The following is a 21923-nucleotide window of genomic DNA, read 5'->3' as shown; positions in this document are numbered from 1 at the left end:
GCCACTACTCTCTAGACCAACATTAGTGGTGACAGCTGCTGAGACATCTTTGTACAGATGGAGTAAAGGACAACCAGAGAGACAAAGGCACTTGCCTCGATCACAAGCTGTTGGTACAAGGGACAGGACGTGAATCCAGGTCTCACTCCAAAGCCAATTATCTTTTGGGTGATGCATGCTACTACTAAGCTCCAATCCCAAGGTGTAGAGATAGTGATCACATGTCTTCAAAGACCTTTAGGTGAGCAACAGAGCCACAATAGGTGTCTTGCAGGGACAAGTATTGCAGTATGAATTAATTTATTTTTTCATTATTGTCTGAACAGGGTCTGAGACAGCAGAATCATGGATTATAGATTATTTCATTTGTCTGGATACGTAGAACTAGCTATTTATCAGGCATTATTTTAAAATCTCTGGGTTTTTTGTTGTTGTTGTTGTTTGTTTGCTAGTGAAGTCTTCAAATTCATATATACTGTTTAAAATAACATTAAAATTTTTGCAGCAGAAATTTGTTGGCTTACATGTGAGGGCCACCAGGGACCTCCCCCCCCCCCACCTCCCCACAACAACAACCACCAACAAGGAACAAAGAATTACATTTACATTTGTCAAAAAGGAGAACTGGGTCACCTACCATCACTAAGCTCTCTCCTGAACTGATTAGTAGACAATTAAAAGTGGTTTGGCAATGCAATTTGCAAATGGATGGTGCCACAGAAGCACATGTTCCACTTTGTGGGGGAGTGGGTGGGGAGAAAAAGAAAAAGAAAAACAAAGGCTACAAATTTTAATCATAAATCATGCTTCAGTTTATTCAACTGTAATAATACTATTCGTTGGCTCATTATGAGGTTTCATACAACCTTGAAAACACTGATCACGCCTGCATGACGTACAGCATGGATTGTTGGGTCTGACATGTAAACTAATTATATCTGATTTTAGCTCTGCCTTCAGCTCGTTGGGAAGGCAGATAGATACAGCATTCACCATGAAGCCTGGAATCCCCTTGCTTTGCTCAGTTACTGAACAAGCCTGAATGTTGTCAGAAAGAGGAACAATTGGAACCAGGAGATGGGGAAAAGCTGGTAGTACTTCCTAGGAGTGGTAACTGCTACAATATTACAAATGTATACTTCCAAGAGTTAGTTGTTTTGAAGCTAAAGGAAAAAGATAAAAGTGATCAACAAGTCAGAGAGTTCTATCAGAGTGTAGTTCCGGCTGCTATTTATTGGATGCTTATGCAAGAGGCCAATCCTTTTTCATACATTATCTCATTTCATTTTCCCAGCAAGCCTATGACATATTTGTATTATCCACATTTTATAGAAGAGGATGTTGAGGCCAGTTAAGTTCAGAAACTTGCCTAAGGTCACACAGCATAGCTGGGACTAGAACCCATTTGTCTTTTACTTAAGCCTGTGCCCTAAGCCACTCAACTAAACTAAGACCCAGGGCAAGCCAAGTGGCCAGAAGCTCTTATAAACTCAGTCTGGCAACAACTGGGCTCTGAGGCCCTCTCTAATATGCTTTTCCAGCTGTATCGGCAAGTGATTCAATGATCTCTGCTTCGATTTCTGTGCTTCTCTGTGAGATAGATCAACATGGCAAGATGTAACCTCAAGATAAACAGTTCAGTGTGGCTTGGGCACCCCTGAGGGCTCCCAAGATATGTTTCAGGGTCCACAAGGTCAAAACTCTTTTCACAATACTAAGATATGTTTCCTTCTTTTACTCTCATTTTCTCATGAATATAGATAGAATTTTCCAGAAGCTACATGAAGTGTGATGACACCAGCACTCTGATGGCTAATGGAATGTGTCCTTGTGTTTCAAAAATATCAGTTGTAATTTCTAATATGGTCAACATAAATAAATAAATAAATAAATAAATAAATAAATAAATAAAATCCTCGAAAACAAAAGTTTGTTGGGGTCCTCAATAATTTTTAAGAGTTTAAAGAATTCCTGAAGCAAAAAAATCTGAGAACTACTGCTCCAGATCATGTGTGTAGGACCAATCAAAACAAAATAGTCTGAAATCTTAAATACTGGTAAACAGAACTTAAAACCAAAAAGACCTGTTTTGCTTTTGAATAGCTGATTACTAAAGTGATTTTTAATTCTTTGAATGAGCAGAGCCAGCTGACTCACACAGCACAGGAAGAAAGAAAGCTGCTTGATCGTGGGTTAACTCTTGCCCAAAATCTTTAACCATGGGTGAAGAGCCCATCACTCAGGGGGTGCAGCTTACGTCAGGGGAGAAAATGTATTGATAGAAAACTGCATTATAATCATACCTCAGTTGGCAACCTGTCCTGACCACACCTTCCTCATCAACAGCTGAGTGTCAATACCAAGCCCTTTGAGCTGATCATTTGCCTCTGTACATCAATTGCCAATGCAACTGAAGACTTTGTATTTTTTAATATTTATTCAGTTTTGAGAGACAGAGAGACACAGCATGAGCAGAGGGGAGGTAGAGAGAGAAGGAGACACAGAATCTGAAGCAGGCTCCAGGCTCCGAGCTGTCAGCACAGAGCCCGACTTGGGGCTCAAACTCACAAACTGTGAGATCATGACCTGAACCAAAGTTGGATACTTAACCGACTGAGCCGCCCAGGCCCCCTGAAGACTTTAATATAAACTGAATACGATGTGCTAGACAGAAAGAAAGGGCATGAAGAGGAGAGAAAACAACCAATATTGATCATGCCCTCCTACAAACCAGGGGCTTGGTACATATCATCTCATTTATTTTACACAATAATCTACTGAAGTACATATTATTAGACCCATTTGGAGATTAGGAAATGGAAGCTGAGTGGTTAAATTAGTTATCGAGGTTCACTCAAGACCAAGTTCCAAGACTAAGGACTAAGCATACCCAAGACTAAGGACTCATCCACTGTGCTGACATTCCCAAACCTAGCTGTGCATCAATCATTTGGAAAGTTTCCAGTTTTTCACATTTCCTGGCCCCACCTTGAAGATTCTTTCAGTGAGTCTGGGTGTGACTTCATAATTCACAGAGCCCTACCAACTGTCGACTGCTACCTTGGCTTTTATATAGCTATATGATTAGGTGGCTGAATGATTTCACATTTGAAAGCCTTTTCCACACCGGCACTACTGGTTGGCTTTGTTTTCAGGGCCCTTTTTTCTTTTCTCGAAGAAATAGTATTTTTATTATACAGTGAGAACTGTTCTTTACCCATGACTAACTGGAGATGAAGCCCACAGAGAAGCTGATGCAGAATGCTCTTCCCAGCTCTAAGCAACCATGCATACACCTTTCCCAATTCTCTCCCAGCAATTTGCAGGTCCTTGGTAAACACCTTTAAATTAAATTGAAATGTGATCGAAGATAATCCTCATAACTCTGTTAAGCAGGTTTAATAATTCCAAATGTGGAATGTGATGGCTGATGGGTTTTCCACAGTAAATAGAACTGGAATATAAATGCTTATCAGTCACCAAAATCTGGATCAACAACCCAGTGGTACTGACCTGGAAAAGGCTGGGTACTTTGGATTCTACTCGGAAGAACTAAGGATTGCACACAGCCCCACTGGGAGTGGGCAGCTGTGGCCACGTGGTCTCTGGTAGTCACATACTCCCTTTGTGGTCTCTTTTGCGGTCTATGACATCATTAATGGCCACTCATATTCTCATACCAAAGAGGACAGGTAATGGGGGCATGTTGACAAGAGCTATCATCCTAAGAGTAGTCAAGCCAGCCAATGCTGCTGCCTCTGAGATCCAGCCACAGCTGGAGAAAGGGAGGGCAGAGGCCTGGGTGGGACAGGGCCTATGGAGACACAAGAGGGGAGGCCATGAGAGTCCCTGTGTTTCCACTCTTAAAATGTCTGACAACCTGCAGTGAAAACACCATCACTTTATAGGGGAAAACAAAACAAAACAAAACTGACATCCAGGAACAGGGTAGGTGCTGAATTTAGTTCTGTAGACTTCCTATCTCAATTTCTGAACAAAGCCAATTTAAAAGTCGCCGATTTAGGACCGAATTCTAAATTATGGTGATTCACGATACAAACTCAACTCTGATTGTAAGAGCGAGGTGCCTTCTCAAAAAAGTTATTTAGCCAGGAAAGTTACAGAAAAGAGCCCGTCTCCCCACTCAAAGAAAGGGACAGTAATGGGAGAATTTTACAGAGTCCAACCGAAATGCGGCCCCTCAGTGAGGAGGGTCCATGAGTTAGGGTTTTATGCTAAAACTGAGGGGCCACTGTGACAAGAGACACATAAAGTACATTTTCATGTACAAGCCACCCTCAATTTTACCTCTGCAATAGGGTCCACTCACTTCCCAAGAATAAGTAATAACCCAAATTCTATGGAACAATAGAAAAGGATAAAATGTCAGATCTTCCACCAATTAGAAATTGCAGTTTGGCAAGGATTGAACACGGGGCTATCTTTTGCTCCCCACAACCCCAATCTGGCTAACACCTTACATTTGGGCAGCATTTTCTAGATTCCAACCCTCTTCACATTTACAATCTCCCTAGATCCTCGACCCCCACAACGTGAGCAAGCAGGGCGAGGATCACTAGCCCGACTTTGCAGATTAGGAAATTATTTTTTAAAAGTTGTCTGAGTGGTTGGAGCCACAGAAAAAAATCATCCAAGGCTGTTAGAAACTTTTGGGACAAATGAGGAACTTCTCAGTTATTTTTTTGTCTGTGTGACTTCTTTTCCAGTGTTTAGTCAACCCTAAAATATTTAGGTTTTCTTTCTACCAGAACACAATTATTCCTGGCCACCTTTCACTTGCTGCTAGGATTTCTTTATCCAGCCTACCCTTCTAGGCTCCTTTTCCACACGTGATGTGCATACAGTGGCCCGCATTTTCTTAGTCGCCTGATCCCCTACACATCCTATTTGCCTTTCCCTTCTACCTAAGGACACATTTTTCTTCTGCTGCTCTTCATGTATCCCTTCGGTTCATTTCTCTTATCTTTCACCAACTCCTCTAGCTGCTGACTTGCTAGGCTACTTAATGTATCTCTCTACTTTCAAGTCTTAGTCTTGCATCAGACACACAAAACCCTGCAGTCACAACAAAGGATGTGTGCGTTTTTTAGGACCACTTTACAAACTGATTTGGCAGAAAGAAGGGCACTTTACTGCATACTAATAATGCTTTAATAACATTTTCCTGTCACGAGTGCTTGGGTGTTAAAGTCAGTGGACTCCTGAAACCACACAACACCCTTTGTGCAAATATGTAAAAAAATAATGTATTAGTGTTTCATTCAGCTAAGTGTCTTTGGCACGAACAATGATATCCCCAAATCCAGGTTCCTTTTTTCTCACCCAATTATTTTTCTTGTCTAGTAAATCTTGCTATTGTGTAATAAACTTTTTGTATTGGTAAATGTGTTTCTATATTTGTAAAATAACTGTGGCACAAGGGTCTGGTGCTTTCCTTAAGGAAATGAAAATGTCTAAATAAACATTAGCTCTACATTTGGAGGATTTTGTCCATTGCGTTTATTACCTGGCAAAGGGCCTAATGTTCTATAAAACCTACAAAGAAGTGGCACCTGGGTGGCTCAGTCGGTTAAGCGTCCGACTTCGGCTCAGGTCATGGTCTCACAGTTCGCGGGTTCGAGCCCCACGTCAGGCTTTGTGCTGGCAGCTCAGAGCCTGGAGCCTGCTTCAGATTCTGCCTCTCTCTCTCTCTCTCTGCCCCACCCCTTCACATACTGTCTCTCAAAAATGAATAAATGTTAAAAAAGTTTAAAAAACATACAAAGAAGATGTAAAGAGGTGTAAAAAGTTAATAGTTTAGATCAAAGAAAATGTTGTCATTTCATCTCCTGGTATACAGTAGGTGCCCGATAAGTCTTCATTGAGAAAATATCAAGTTCTAACCCCACTCCATATTCCTTTACTCCTATTATGTTCTACAATCTGAGAATTAGGAAATTAAAGGGCATTTTATATAACCATTAATCCACATCGTTGTGACTAAATAACATTGAACTAAATGACTTAGAGGACTTTTTCTAGGTAGATGAATCTATAATTATAGATAAGAAAATGGAGAAAAAGGAAAAACTTGGAGTAATGCTGGCTAATGGTCTTATTCCTATGTGTCTCTAGTAAATCATGATCATAGACCATGGAGATTTCTTAACCAATCCAGAGTTCATACTGATTTCATTTCCAGGTGTTTAAATAGACATCAGGAACTTCTCTGGACTTTACCTGATCAATTTTTCTCTCTGGAAAAGTCATTGTTAAAATCTGTTTCTCACTATATGTTTCTTATGGTCTTATAAATACTGATCAAGACAATAATAGGAGGATTAGCAATGAATGCGGGGGGGGGGGTTGGCAAATGGAAAGTATAATTGGAAGAACAGTTGTGTGTAGGTTCTTAAGTCAAGATATAGTCCCTATATCTTTGCTCTACAGACTTCATCCTATTTTTTGGGGCATACTATTCCTTATGGTAGCTTTGCCACTCAGGCTTTAATAAAAGCATCATTTGAGTTATGATGTGACATATTTTAGCATTCTTGTTGCCACCAAGGTACATTCTTTTGAATGCTTGCTAAGGTCCTATCTCTAGATAAGCAAAGGCTCCTACTTTTGCTTAAATTCCCCTAAGTGGATGCTATACCCAGTGTACGAGGGATGAAAGGAAGGAATTCAGTTTACCAGCAGGTGTAATAAGCTGTTGCTACATTAGGATACTAGAGTTGAGAGTAAGCTTTCGGAGACTCCCTGCCTCAGCTCCAAACTGATCCAATGTCTGTTAACTTTGCTGGCTCTGATCAGCATATGGATAGAAAAGACTAGTACGTGAATCACTGACAGTCAGTCCTGGTTTTGCCAAGATGCAGCAGCAAAGCACTCTCATTTAATCATGCAAAATGACATAATGCTTCTTTCTATTCTTTAGTCCTTTCAATGATTTAGGACTAAATCCTCAAATTTCTAGATTCAGGACGAAAGAAATGAACAAAGGTGGCTGAGGGGTAGACATTAATAATACAGACCTTCTTTGTCATGATTTTGTGGTATACTTCTATTTTGAACCATCCCAAAATAAATAAGTGACCAAAATAAGTTTGAGAGAGGGAAGTAGAGAGAACAGTAAGTTTTAAATTGGTCTCACTGGCTCTGGCACAAATCCCCTCCTTGTCCTGAGCCTAGAGCCTTTTTGCTCAGCGATGGTGCACTGTATACGGTGCTATCAGTCAGACCATAATCACAAGCAGCCACTGGAAGGAACAATAAAAACTCCTCAAGCCCTTAGCTTTTGATCTTGACAAATTAAACACTAATGACACATTCTTCTTTTTTTTTAATTTTTAATTTTATTTTCAAGAGACAGACAGACAGAGCACGATCAAGGGAGGACACAGAGCAAGGGAGCCACAGAATCCAAAGCAGGCTCCAGGCTCCGAGTTTGTCGGCACAGAGCCTGATGTGGGGCTCAAACTCACAAACCGCGAGATCATGATCTGAGCTGAAGTCGGACGCTCAACCGACTGAGCCACCCAGGCGCCTCTAATGACACATTCTTATTAAGTGTAAAATCATTATAATAAAGCATGAGTAGAAATGGGAGAAATGACCTGATCATAGCCCAACTTCCCCATGTATGAATCAGTGGGGGTGTTCGATGTCCAGGAATCTACTGTGGCTGTGTGACAGAATGGAAAAAAGTATGCATAGTTTGCAAGCAAAGAACCAGAGTATGAATCTTGACCTCACTCATTTACAGGTTGTGTGATCTTGGAAACTGTCAGACTCGGCCTCCTATAAAACAGGGATTTGGAATCACCACTTCACATGCTTCACAGGAGGCACAGATGAGAGAATGTTCACAAAAGTTCCTCCTCCACCCTCCACTATGCTGACTGGTGATGTTCGTATTGGTGCCAGGGGGCAAGGTCACCAGCCACGGCCAAATCCCAACTAGTACACACCTCTGGAGGTTGAAGGCCCTGGGTATGGCTGGTGCACAGACATCCCCATCACTCATCAGTGGGGACCTCAAATCCCAAGGGAGGCAGCCGGAATTCAGCCAAGAAGGCTTTCATGGCTGTTACTTCTCTATACCTGTCTGACTGGCCAGGTGCAAGGTCAGGCATTGGGAGGGAGCACGGATTCACGTGGTCTTCACCTACTTATGCAGAACATGGTCTCTGACGCCAGAACCGTGATTCTAGTTGCACTGTTAAATTCAAAAGTGAATCCAACAAGAGGAAAATAATTTTAGAAACAATCAGGTTCGGGTGTCCATTTTGAAATGGAATGCTGTCCTCTTTTCGTTTTAGAGTGACAGGGTAATGGTCAACGAAATGGAATCTAATAGAGGTTTTATGCTGACAGCTCGACTGGGGCTCAGGCCCTCTCACTATGAGGATGGCTGGAAGTAGAAAGGCTCATTTTACCAAATTCCAAATCCAAACAGAAGAAAAGAGCTCAGAGGAGTTCAAGGTGAAGGAAACAGCAGCCCACTTTTCCTTACATGCTCTGCTTTTGTCCTTCACACACTTCACACTTGAGGGAGAAACTAATGACATTGACCTCGGGCCCCCATTCTGCCCGGCGGTGCACACAGCTGTGGCAGGCGGTCCCCGAGGGCCCCTGCCCGCTGCAGCACGCACCGTTAATGTGGCCAAGCCAGCAGCTGACTGAAAACAGTGGCAGGCAGGCACTAGGCACACGACCCCTGACACTGCGGGCCTTTTTTTCCTCCTCTCAGCGAGCAGCCAATGGGCGGGCTCTCTCCACCGGCTGCCATGGCAACGAGAAGACTGCTCTGCAGTGCCCAGAACAGATGTCACATGAGCCAAGATGAATGTGGTGGGGGTGGGGAGCATGTGGTGGGGGTGGAGGGGGATAGGGGAGGCATTTGGAGTTAAATGGTCCCACCAGAGGGAGTGAGGCATATTTTGAAGTAAGTGCAAAGCTGTAACAGCTATTTTCTTTCTTTTCCCTGTCCTTTAAGTTCTAAACACACATGCACAAACACGAATGTCCTTTTATCTCCGCTACTGAGGTGCTTGCGGCTCTCTGGCTTTCATGGCAAACATGAAAGCTCTGATTTCTTGAAGCCTAAATGAACATCGCCTTCACTGCAGAAATGCAAGCGGGCATTCTGCAGCTTTAGGAACAGGCTGGGAAGCTCTGTGGAGGGGGACTGGGGAAACTTAGAACCACACGGAGCCGAGATAAAATCCACAGGAATTTTAAAGGCAAACGCACCGCCTCTGTAGGCAAACAACAAACCCTGTTTCACTCTTGTTACCACCAACATGCGAGGGCTCCTACTATCTTCCCCCACGGGTAGTTTCTCTGATCTTACCATTCCTAAGGCCATTCTATATAGACTAAACCAGGGCAAGCCTTACAAATCTACCTGCTTGAGTAACAAAGGCTCTTTTGTTGTCTCTAAAATAGATCCTATTCTAGATAAAATACTGTATTTAAAATGTTTCCACTGCCTTCCGCTTATCTGCCACTGAAATTAACCAGTAGAGTGTGAGCATGTGGGTGCACGGAATAAACCTATATATTAGTTGGTAAGATAAGAGGGGATATTAGTGGCAGGCAAACACAAGACACTGCAGGCCTTTTTTCCCTCCCTGCTTGCAGCCAATGGGCAGGAACCTAATCTCGTTCCTGTTATCAGACCACATGTATCAGGGAGGCATAAGGGACAAGGTATAGATCCAGTCTTAATCTGACAGATGAAATGCACCGAATGCGTCGGAGGAAAATGTTGCTGAGAATTATTTTGCACTTGTGCTTAAGTCCCCTGACAAACATTCATTCACAGGGTGGCTGCTTTGTGCAACGTGCCACAGGGAGTGTTGCAAAGGATGCCCCACTTATAATCAAGAGTGAAAAGAAATGTGGAAACGCTTGTAATGGGTAAGATGAAATAAGTGTAGCAGGCAAAGCATGATGTGAACCTGGAAGGAGGCAGGCTCTGAGAAGCGTCCTGGGGTGTGGGGAAACGAGACAGCTTCTTCTGTGATACACACTCAACACATACACCAGATCACAGGATGCCTTAACACCCTAAGAAGTAGTCGCTATTATCCTAACAAATCAGGAAACCCTAGCTTAGAGAGGTTGGCAGTCAAAGGTCATACCGCAAGCAAGCAGCGGAACCACTGGTGATCCATGTCAACCACCCACCTCCACGGGCTTTTGCTCTGTCAACCAATGAGCAGAAGTAACACCCTGTTGCAAAGAACGCAGCTGTGGATGTAGGCACCATATCCTGGTCTATGCAATGGCGTCCATGAAGTTGTGGACTTCAAACACTCGCCGCTTGTTTCCCAGTACATATTAAAATAAACATGCAACTATTAAAATTGAAGAGGTTCATCTAAATATACCCTAAAGTAATCCTGTATAACACAAGGGATACATATGTCACACTTTGAGAGCCCCTGCATTTTCCCATGCTGGCCTTGAAAGATGAGGAGGAGTGTAACCCGTGGAAAGTTTGAGTTCACTCAACTCTCGTCCTATGTAGGTCAGGGTTATTTTGCACATATACCTCCACTGAAATGAAAATGTCTTCTTGGTCCTCACAAGAATGCTTTCTTCTCTCATTATTCTGGCCAGTAAGTGGAATCGTAGGGTTCTTGCAGTGCACTTGAATGAAATGCAGAACGTGAATGAAAGACTGATGGCCCAGCAATGCCCAACAGTCAGCATTGCTCCTGGAAGCTGCCACCACAAGCCCAACTCCGCCCTGGGGGCCGCAACTTCCTGCCACTGCAGCAATGGGCCAGAACCACCAGAGGGCAGTAACACAACCAGATTTTTCATTTGGATCCAAATGCGGATGCACACAGTTTAATAATATGTAAAGCCCATTATTACAAGCTTTTCCTCTCCCCACCCCCTATTAATGAACAAATGCCCAGGGGTAATGCAGATATTTCTAAATACAGTGCAAGAAAGGGCAATCTGTACTCATACACAGGGAGTCTAACACACAATGATAAGTGGAAATGAAAATAATCACCCAGATGCAACTAAACCATTAAGGCTAAAGATTTAGCTGTCTCTATGGTTGCATACATGGAAATATAGATGCCTGCCTCCCAGAAATGGGCATTTTTAAAACATTTATTTCATAAGTTCTTATTAAGAATTCTTAACAATACCTATAATGATAACTGCAAAAGTACAAGAGGGGTGTAAGAGGAATTTCATCTTTACTGCTGGGCATACAAAGGGGGATTCTTCTCTTTGACTAAGGTAAGTGAATGAATTATTCAGGGTCTTTCCATGGACATTTAAAACCCATAACTCCACACTTTAAACAACACCACAAATTTAAAAAGAAGAACAACTGGCTAATCCCCAAACTATAAAATACCCACTCTATTCAGGGTCCTTTGATGCAGAGGAATGATTTTTGATGTTTTGTAAAAGCAGAATCTTTTAGTGCAGTTACTGGTTTTAACATCACAGCATACAGCATACAATAGACCGAGCAGGGATACTCCTAACCATGGATAACCTACTCATTTCTCTATAAACAAAGACACAGAAATAACCTTGACACTTTCTCAATTCGTGACAGAAAGGAAGATTCTCTGATCCAATGTTTTTCACAATGGTTTGGAATTGGGGGGCCTTTGGAAAAGCAGAATGAAGTCAGCCTCATCTCTGGAGTCACCCCATGAAACCCTGATATTCGTAAACTGCTTGACAGATTACCAAATACCCCCCCCAAATTTGAGCAAGGCATTCATAATCAAATGACTCTAACTCTGGGGCACCTGGGTGGCTCAGTTGATTAAACATCTAACTCTTGATTTCGGCTCAGGTCATGATCTCATTGTTCGTGGGTTTGAGCCCTGCATTGGCTCTGCACTGACAGTGTGGAGCCTGCTTGAGATTCTTTCTCAATCTCTCTCTTTCTGCCCCTCCCCTGCTCATGTCTGTGCTCTTTCTCTCTCAAAATAATTAAGTGAATATTAAAAAAATATATAAATAATAAAAGTACTATCTAGGTCACTTTGAAAATGTGAATAAAGCCTTTTGAGCTCCAGTTTCTTCCTAAGGCAGGTAGGAGAACAGATCCTGAACTACCTCCCAGTATAAGGACAAGGGTCACTTGTGTAGTATGACAAAAAGCACTGAAAACTCAAGATTTATAAGGAGTTCTGTTCTTATTCTCCTCATTTTATAGACAAGGAACTAGAGCTGTAAAGACCTGTCCAAGGTCACGGTTGGTAAAGGTAGAGCAACGCTGCCACGTGTTCTCATCCAAAGCTGTGGTTCTTCCCACCCCTCCAAGGTAACTGTCAGCTTAGGCTGCTGTAACAAAGAACCACAGGCTGGGAGACTTAAACACAACCTTTATTTCTCACAGTTCTAGAGGCTGGGAAGTTTCAGATGGAGGCGCCAGCAGAGGAGATTTCATTGTGAGGACTCTTCTCATGACTTAGAGACAGCCTACCATCTCATTGTGGGCGCACATGACCTCTTCTTTGTGTGCACATGGAGAGAGAGAGAGAGCGCGCACTCCAATGTCTCTTCTTTTAAGGACACTAATCCCATGGTGGGGTTCCATCCTCATGACCTCATCTAACCCTAATTACTTCCCAAAGCCCCATCTCCAAATTCCGTCACACTGGGAGGTTAGTGCTTCAACATATAAAATCTGAGGAACACAAATATCCAGCCCATAACAAGGGGTAACAATGGGCTTCTTTATCCTGCTCCAAATCTTCAGTTCAGGACAACAAATATTTGCTACTAGGTGCCAAGCACAGTACCGGGCCTTAGGGGAAACAAGGGTGACTAGGGGCCCCCAAAGAGTTTAGTGTTAGGACAGTTCTACGAAATGTTCTACAAGGGACAGCATTTATGACATAAGGACTTTTGTGACTGTGTATAGCATAGTTTATTATAACCAACTTCATGAGTTCCTTCTTCAGATAGCTATGTTTGAAACAACTGTAATGCAAATATGGCAACTAATCAGTACATAGTTAATATTTGATAAGGTAATTCATGTATTAATTTCCTGAGGAAGATGGGGTCAAACAAGGAAGGAAGGATATTTTCAAATTTTCAGCCTTATAGAAGCTTACAAGGAAACAAAGGGTCTGTACCTCCTGGTAGGGAATTATCAGATCCAGTTATAGGATGATGATTATAGCATAACTGGATATTTATTGAATATATTTAACTTCTTCAGTTGAGTTGACATAATTAAAACTGCTTTCTGGGGACGCCTGGGTGGCTCAGTTGGTTAGGAGTCTGACTTCAGCTCAGGTCATGTTCTCGTGGTTTGTGATTTCGAGCCCCGCACAGGGCTCTGTGCTAACCGCTCGGAGCCTGGAGCCTGCTTCAGATCCTGTGTCTCCCTCTCTCTCTCTGTCCCTCCCCACTTGCACTCTGTCTCTCTCTCTCTCTCTCTCTCTCAAAAATACATACAAATTAAAAAAAAAAACACCTGTTTTCTGGATTGGAAAACTGAAGTGTCTCAGCTTCAATTAATATATATTGGCTGACTACTACATGCTAGCAGTATGTATGTGTGCTAGTATGCATGATGGATGTATTAATTTACTTATATAAATATTCAGTCCATAATAAGGAGTATTTTACATATATATAAAATCTCATTTAATTCCTACAATAAACCTTTGAGGAAATTTTGTTAGGTAATTTAAAATGAAGACCAGAGAAGTCAAGGACTCATTGATGTTAAGTGACTAAGAGAGTACTAGAACATTGTTGCCAACCATTCAAACATTATTTTGATTACTTACACACACACACACACACACACACACACACACACACACACACTTTTGTCCCCAAAATCTAGCTCCTAGGATTTTTTTTTCTGGTGTTATTTTTGGTCTGTTACTTTATTTTGGTAAGTAGTATAGGGGTGAAGTTGGGTCTTTTTTGAAGGTAGATATATTTGAAAGGGGAAAAGCTTATGTGAATGTCTATCTCCCTTCAAAACTAGACAAGGACCTTAAGAAAGAGATCAAGCCCCATCCTCTCTGGAGAATTGAGTGTATTCTGTGTTTAGCTCCGGGATCCAGAAGAACCCAGATGGGCGCCCACTCAATGAACATGGCTTGACTCTCCTGAGAAGCCCAGAAGAGAAGAGCTCCCCATTTCAGTCTCCCATTTAAGACTGGACACGTGACAGTGGTAATCTGGAAACCAAATCTGGAGACTGCGGAAGGCTAAATAATAGCACCTCCGAATGTCGATGTCCTGATCCCTGGAACATGTGAATGTTATTTTATATGGCAAAGGCTTCAAAGCTGTGATTAAACTAAGGATCTGGAGACAGGGAGATTATCTCACATTATCAGGTGGGCCCTAAATACAATCGTGTCCTTATAAGAAAGAGGCATAGGAAGATCAGACACACAGAATAGGAGGAGGCAATGTAACCATTGAGGCAGAGAATGGAGTGATGTGGCCACATGTCAAGGAATGTCAGCAGTCACTAGAGGAGTAGAGTCAAGAAAGGGATTGCCCATGAGAGCCTCTGGAGGGAACACAGCCCAGATGAAACCTTGATTTTGGTCCAGCAAAACTGATTTCAGACTCCTGGGCTCTGAAACTATGAGAAGATAAATTTCTGTTGTTTTAAGCCACCAAGTTTGTGGTAACTAGCTGCAATGGCCATTTGTAACTAAGACAGAGACAAAAAGCCAGAGATATGGCAAATTAGAGAAAGGAAGATGGTTTTATGTACCAACCACTGACTTAATCTTACCAAATATTGTTTTACGATGTGACATTTAGTAATTTCTTCTGTCAAGAGAGTTTTCAAGATAGGCTTTGGGGTCAAGAACACTATGGTTAACTCAATAATTATTTCCTCCTGGTATATAACACATACTAGACAAAGCAGCAATTCCTCAAACCTCTAAATTTGGTCTATTTGTGGAAACGGTGACTCTGCATTAAGAACTAACTTTGAAATACAAAGAAACATAAAAACATTTATTATAATGTTCACTGAATAGCCGTAAAATTTTCTATGAGTGACCATGGTTCTTATCCTAAGTCCCCAGAATTCCAGAAGTTCTTGAGCTTTATTAGAAGGTTTGGAGCTCGGAGCAAGAATTGTATGTTAATTCTTAGATATACCATGGTAATCAGCCACTCTGACTAGAAGATGTCTCATGGAAAGATGGCAAAATGATTGTTTGGATTTCATTCTCAATGTAGTAGGGAAGCCACAGATGAGTTTGACACAGGGCAAGGAAATGACTAGAATTAGATTTAGGAAGTCGCTCTGGCTGCCCTGTGTGGGTGGCTAGTAGTGGAGAGGTACACAGCCCAGTAGTCTAGGAACAGATAACAGTAGTCCGACTATGACAGTGAATATGAAAATGAGTGAGAAGTAGGCACAGGAGGGACATATCTGAGAAGCAGACTGTAGGTTAATCTGATTAACCAGAGGTGAGGAGTAAGGGAAAGGGTGAATCAGTGAGGACTCATAGAGATCTTGCTTAAGCAAGTTAGAAGATGATGGCTGGGAGGGCAGGCAATGGGTTGGGGGCAGTGTCAGAAAAAAGCTGTGGGGCTTATTATGGTGTGGGGGAGGGGTGGGAATCAAGCCTCCCAGTTTAGGAAAGATTATGCTGACAAGTAAGGAGAATTAACAAGTAGGCAGTGGAATATGGGGATCTATAGCCCAGGGAGTAGTTCTGGCCCAGAAATTTTGAGTCAGCAGTATAAAGATGATGGCATTTAAACTATGCTAGAGAAAAGAAGCAAAAATTTAATTGGTAGCACAGGTAGATAGGTTATTTGGAAACGAAATCTGCTCCCTCTCTCTCTCCCTCTCTCTCTCTCTCTCTCTCTCTCTCTCTCTCACATGCATACACACTGAGCAGCCAAACCACAACTTGTCAGGGCTTAACTGGAGAGCATGGGCAGTCACTGACTATCTGGCTATAGCCTAAGTGCTCAGGGAAGAAAACTGAATAATCAGACCTGAACAAAATTCTACTATGATTTCAAAATTTGGGAAAGAAAATTAAATAATCAAAGCTGAAGCAAACCTAAAAAAATGCTGCTGTAATCCAACCATTGCATACTGTTTTTAATCTTTCATTTTGAGTACTTTTCTTTAAAATGACACTATATGGAGTATAGATGACAGATGACAGACTGCAGGATAACTGAAATTTAAGATAAAATATGGCAAATACTTGGAGATTATAGCTATGTTGAAGATACAGATGAATGGATGGGTGGGTGGGTGAGTGGATGGATAGATAACAAACAGACTGAGAGACTGATAGAGACAGATTTTAAAACATTATTTTTATATTTGGCACATGGTTGATAATTTAGCATTCACCCAAAAAGGTTATCCAGAGGAAAGGCTGTTCATGAAGTTTTGAGAGGTTGAGAAAGAGATAGGTCATGTGACCAGGAAAACTATCTTCAGACTTTTTAATTCTCTATCAAATTTCAAGAAACAAAACCTATCAGTGATCAAAAGATTTGATTCCTAAATGAGGAAGAGTTGCATTTTCAGGATATGAGAATTGCATCTGAACACCCACCTCCCCCACAACAGGCCACGTTTCAGTTTGGAATATTAGCACATGTCATGACAGGTCCACTTGGGAGATAAGCTGTCTATATTTGATAATCCAAAGGCAATTGATAATACATTAGATTATCTCCACTTAAGACCATGAGGAAATAATTCCATCACAAAACTCAAGGAAAAAAATATGAAAATGCAGTTAAGAAAAGCTAATGTAGTCTTCACCCCCCCCCCCATATTTTGTGCGAAGTCTTCAGCTCATGAAGAACATGAAGCAGCTGTCCTACTCAGTGAACAGAATCCAGCACTTCCAAGGTCAATGAATCCAGTGTGATGTTTGATTTTCACTCAGATCCCCTTCTGTAAGGTTTTCCAGACTCCTTTAAGAATGAAAATTCACAAACTTCCTCAGCCATTTTTCCTTTCCTAAGGTTGTTGGTGAGTCTGGTATCTACAACCCAGCCAACTTTGCAGAAAACCACAGTTTAGATGGAAAATCACTTTGGGTTTCTGGCTCATCAGCAGTACTGCACATCTAATTAGCTCAACAATTGGTCCCTGTGATAAAATCAGCTAATTTTATGTTCAAATGGCTGCTCCGTGGTAAGCAATACTGTCACTCTAAACTCCAAGTATAAAGAAGTTGCTGAAGAAGCTGGTTACTAGGGGGTCACTGGGGGCAAACTAGTGAAGACTATTAAATTAGTAACCTAAGTCAATGTTATAGTTAGTGCATAGGGGTCCCACCAGGACTCAAATAAGATGAATTCCCAGAATGTAATGACAGGGCTGGAAATGCCAACTCTTAAAGGGGAAATGAGTGTACATAAAATGCATGGAATGAGTCATGTGCAGAATCTTCCAATCTCAGAAATAAACCTATATTTTTGTGAAGAGATTACAAATCCTAGACCTCAGTCTAGTACTGTTAAGAAATGACTCTCCCTAGATTAAACACCTTGTTGTTTCAGGAATTTGTGCAAGGTTACCTTAAGTAGAAAACCCAGGAAAGCCAATTCCAGGTTCCAGGAGTCAACTCTTTAGCTTTCTCCTCTCCTTTACTCACCTGTTAAGGCAACTGGTGATATCTGAGACTCTCTTCCTGCTTTGTGGGATCTATTAGCAACCACATTTACTTTTAAAGGTAAATTCAAAAGCACAGATCAAGTTCTTTATGGTGCAAAAGCTAATTATATCACCTCTCACAGACACTGCAAATTAGTGATTTTTTTTGGTGTGTATATTATCATTTATACCAATTGAATGGACAGTTAGAAATTTATACAACTTTCAAAACTAGGAACAAGAAACACATGAATATATACATTTCTACATAACGGTACTAAGAGATACATGCATACCTATATCTAACATATCCATTATATCTATGTATGTATATAGATAAATAGAGTCAGAGATATACAAATGGCTTCATTTATATAAAGTGTTTAAAATAGTAATGAGCATGGAGTAAGCACTCAGTTGGTTCTGGTGTTGCTGTCTATCAGCAGCAGCAGCATCGTCATTATATAGCTACATACATATACGATATGTAAATATATACACTACACATGTAATGGTATAGTATATAACTATCTGCTTGTAACAGGATGTCTGTTGAAAAATAAAATTGTCTTTTTCTTTCTCTGCTCTAACAGAGGTGCCAGAAAGCACAAAATCATGGTAGATCATCCTCAAGGCTTTGTAGTCGGTCAGCTGCCTGGCCTGGATGAGGTGGAGTGGCTAAAGGACCCTCTGTAGACGGTCGCATCAGCCACCTCTCATGCGCCAGCTCAGATCCTCTCAGCCTCACCTGTCTCTCCTCCAGTTCCCACTGCAGTGCTCAGCTCTGGATGGACTCTGATTAGTTTTATGCAGGTGAGCCCTCCAGCGATTTGTCTCACACTCATGCCATGTGCCTCCTGCCTTCCTGCTGCAGGGACATAGTCTCCTAAGTCCACCCACGTGCGACCCAGAAGCACAGAGTGAACCCGTGGGGAATGGCATCCAACAGACATATGCTTCCCTTCTTCTCCCAGAAGGACTGGTCATTTCACAGGGACCAAACAACCCATCACTGATAGTACAGACCGAGTTATATTGGTTCTCCCTCTTTTTCTTTTCCAGGCCCCCTGCCCCTTACTCCTCCTCCACGGCACTGCACTCCCCAAGTAAGTCCTCACACACAAGCCTTTGCCACAGGCTCTGTTTTCCGTGGGATCTGGACTAAGATAAAAATTATAGTGGTCACCGAGTGCAGGTATATGCAATTAGCCCTACTGTTCACCAAGAAAGGTGACACAATGAGGGCCTTCATTCTTGGTTCCCAAAATGGAAAATGACTTGACCCCTCATGGTATAGATCTGAAAAGGGGGAAAGGAGACAGTAGTTCCTGGTGCTCAAGGTGGGACAGAAGGATAAATCCTGACCCAGGACTCCTGGGCAAGGACTGTATCAAGAATGGAAAGACACCTCTGCACTTGACTGAGCTCAGCCAAGGTCCTCAGGGTTGTGGCTTTCAGTATTCAGCTCTTTCTTGTGGTGACTGAAAGGAAAACTACCTGACCCTCATGCTGTGTATCTCCAAAAAGAAAGGGAGGGAGCAGTTCCTGGTGCAGTATCTCTGATGGCCATGAGGACTGTGCTCTATGGCAGTCCCATGCTCTTGCAATAAGCCAACACAAGAGCAGAAGGCTTGGAATCTTGAGTCTTCAGCCAGGGAGCCAGACTGGCATGCCCCATGCTCCCTTCAACATAGATACACACACCCCTCATAGACTGCTATGCTGTCTAATCAGGTAGCCACTAGCCACATGTGGCTATTTAAATATACAATTAAATTAATTAAATTAAAATAAAACAAAACAAAACACTCAGCTCTCAGTTGCATTAACCACACTTCAATGTTCAATAGCCACATGTGGCTAGTGGCTATTGTACTGGAGAGTACAGAAGAGACCACTGGCCATCATGGCAGAAAGTTGTACTGGAGGTGCTGGTCTAGAGTCAAGACTTTCTGGGTTTTAGCCAGTTAGCCAGGAGACAAGTACTGGACTTGCCACTCATCTATCGGGGGGATGCAGGGCCACTTTTATTTATGTGGTAAAATAAAAGAAACATGAGATTATTTGTTCTCTGAGTTGATAATAAAGCAATTATATGTGGTTACATTAACAGCAATGGATATTTGGATACTGGGAAGACAGAAGACCCCAATCTTTATAAAAAAAAAAAAAGACCCTACTTTTAAAAACCAAGCAAAAATGTGTACATGTATGTGTATCCCATATGCTTAGGTACAAAACACCCAAAAAGCATGTGGTTAGAAAAACTATCTAGAATATAACATTAATATTCCCCAAATCTACAAAAATAATGGATAAATTATTAAAAGTTTATTAATATTTAATATCTAAATTTTATTTCCTATGTGTATCAGTTATCTAAATCAACATGGGCTCCACTCACAGCTAAGTGTAAGAAACTATGTTGGGGCAGAAACCAAAAAATCATGTTAACTTCTTCATCATCACCTGGAAGGCACTGACCTTTGGAACTTAAAATCCTCACTGTGAACACCAGAATATCATGTCATTTGCCTGCCATAGGCATTTCCCTACCCAACCTCTCAAATGTTGGTATTCCACCAGTCCTGAGCTTTCTCCTCTCATCTCTTATCACTTCCCCGAAGTGACTGTACCAGCAACTAGGGTTTCACTAACCAAGTTGATAACTCCCAATAATAATAAGGGCTACCATTTGTTGAGCACTTATTATGTGTGAAGCCATGTGCCATATAAGCATTAACCCAGTTAAGAGTCACAACAACCCTCCCTGCAAGGAAGGAACAGCCCACATCTTCTCCTAAAAACCACCTGGATGCCCAGATCACAGGTACCTTAAACTCCACATGTTCAGACTTAACTTACCTTCACAACAAATCCACCTCTGCACCTCTATACCTTCATATACAATATCACAAGCCAGAAACCTATAAATTACCCTGGACTCCTCCCACTCACTTTTTCTCCACTTCTAATCAAGTTCCAAGATCTATTATTTTACTTCCTAAATATCCCTTATTCCACTCTGACTGGCAGCACCCTAGAGAAGGCTCCTATTATTTCTGTCCTAGAGCCCTGCATCAGCTGTCTGACTCATCTCCCTGCATTTGGTTTGTTTTTCTGTAACTCTAGTTACTCTATGACTTAACATTATGACTCTGGGGATCTGAAATATGAGGATAATAATGAGGTCTCTCATCCTTATAGGTTTGTTTGAGTTAAGTAAGATATAGAGTTTTCTAAGTGACTTGATAAAAAGTTCCACAGCTGACATATGAATTGAGACTATTTGGTGCTAGAGGCTACATGCTTAACCACTACCACATATGCCCAGGTAAGCCCACGATTACCAGAAAAGTCATGATGAAAAGAGACATAAGAAAGGATAATTTGCAGTGAAAAGCTTTTGAGAATGGCAATATAAGTATACATGAATTATTCCAAAACTTAGCAACTTAAAACAACAAAAGCTTATTATCTTGTGGTTTCTGTAGCACTGCTTAGCTAGGTGCCTCTGGCTTAAGACCTTTCATGAGGTTGCAGTCCAACTGTCAACTGGAGATGCCGTCCCACCAGTAAGCTTGACTGGGGCTGAGGAGCTTCTAAGCTTACTCATGTTGTTCTTGGAAGCCTTTGCCCCTTGCCACAGGGACCTTTACACAGGGCTGCCTCACAACATGGCAGCTGATTTCCCTTAGGGCAAGTGATCCAAGAGACAATGAGAGAGGGCCTCCAAGATGGAAGCCCGGATCTTTTAATAAACTCATCTCAGAAGTAACATCACACCACTTCTGTCATTCATTGGGAGTGAGTCATTAAATTTAGCCCACACTCAAGGATAGGGGTTTACACAAGGGCAGAGACCACTGAGAGCCATCCCAGAGGCTGCTGACTATTATCCCCAAGCAGACATCATAGCCCTGGAGGGAGGAGGTGTGCTGAAAATAAATAAGGCCCTACCAGCACCTCCCTTAGCCTTCTCTGCTTTCCAGAGTTGAACTGACCATGAACTTCATGTCCTGCTACTTTTTTATCAGTAGATACACTCTTGTCTCTCTCTCCTCCTCACTGCCACCTTGCCACCATGGGGGTTAGATGGAGATCCCACAGATTGCTGGGAACTGTTACATATCAGACTTTTCATATTAATACTAAAATAGACCAGCATTACAGTAGCTAATGGCCTCATTGTTAAGCATAAATCTAAATCAGAAAATATAACCATAATTAAAATGTAAACAATATCACAAAGTTCTAAGAATTAAAGCAACTCAAGTTACTTTTA

The 21923-nt window shown here is 41.8% G+C and overlaps 1 protein-coding gene across 11 annotated transcripts in view; it reads right to left on the bottom strand.

The window, feature by feature from the left end:
- Positions 1-21923, bottom strand: part of MSRA (methionine sulfoxide reductase A) — a 455502-nt gene that overhangs the window by 85884 nt on the left and 347695 nt on the right. The window lies entirely within an intron of this gene.

The sequence above is a fragment of the Panthera leo genome, chromosome B1 (assembly GCF_018350215.1).
Source record: "Panthera leo isolate Ple1 chromosome B1, P.leo_Ple1_pat1.1, whole genome shotgun sequence".
Classification (NCBI taxonomy): Eukaryota; Metazoa; Chordata; class Mammalia; order Carnivora; family Felidae; genus Panthera; species Panthera leo.
The sequence above is the reverse complement of the archived record's forward strand: the minus strand, read 5'-3'. Positions and strand labels throughout refer to the sequence as shown.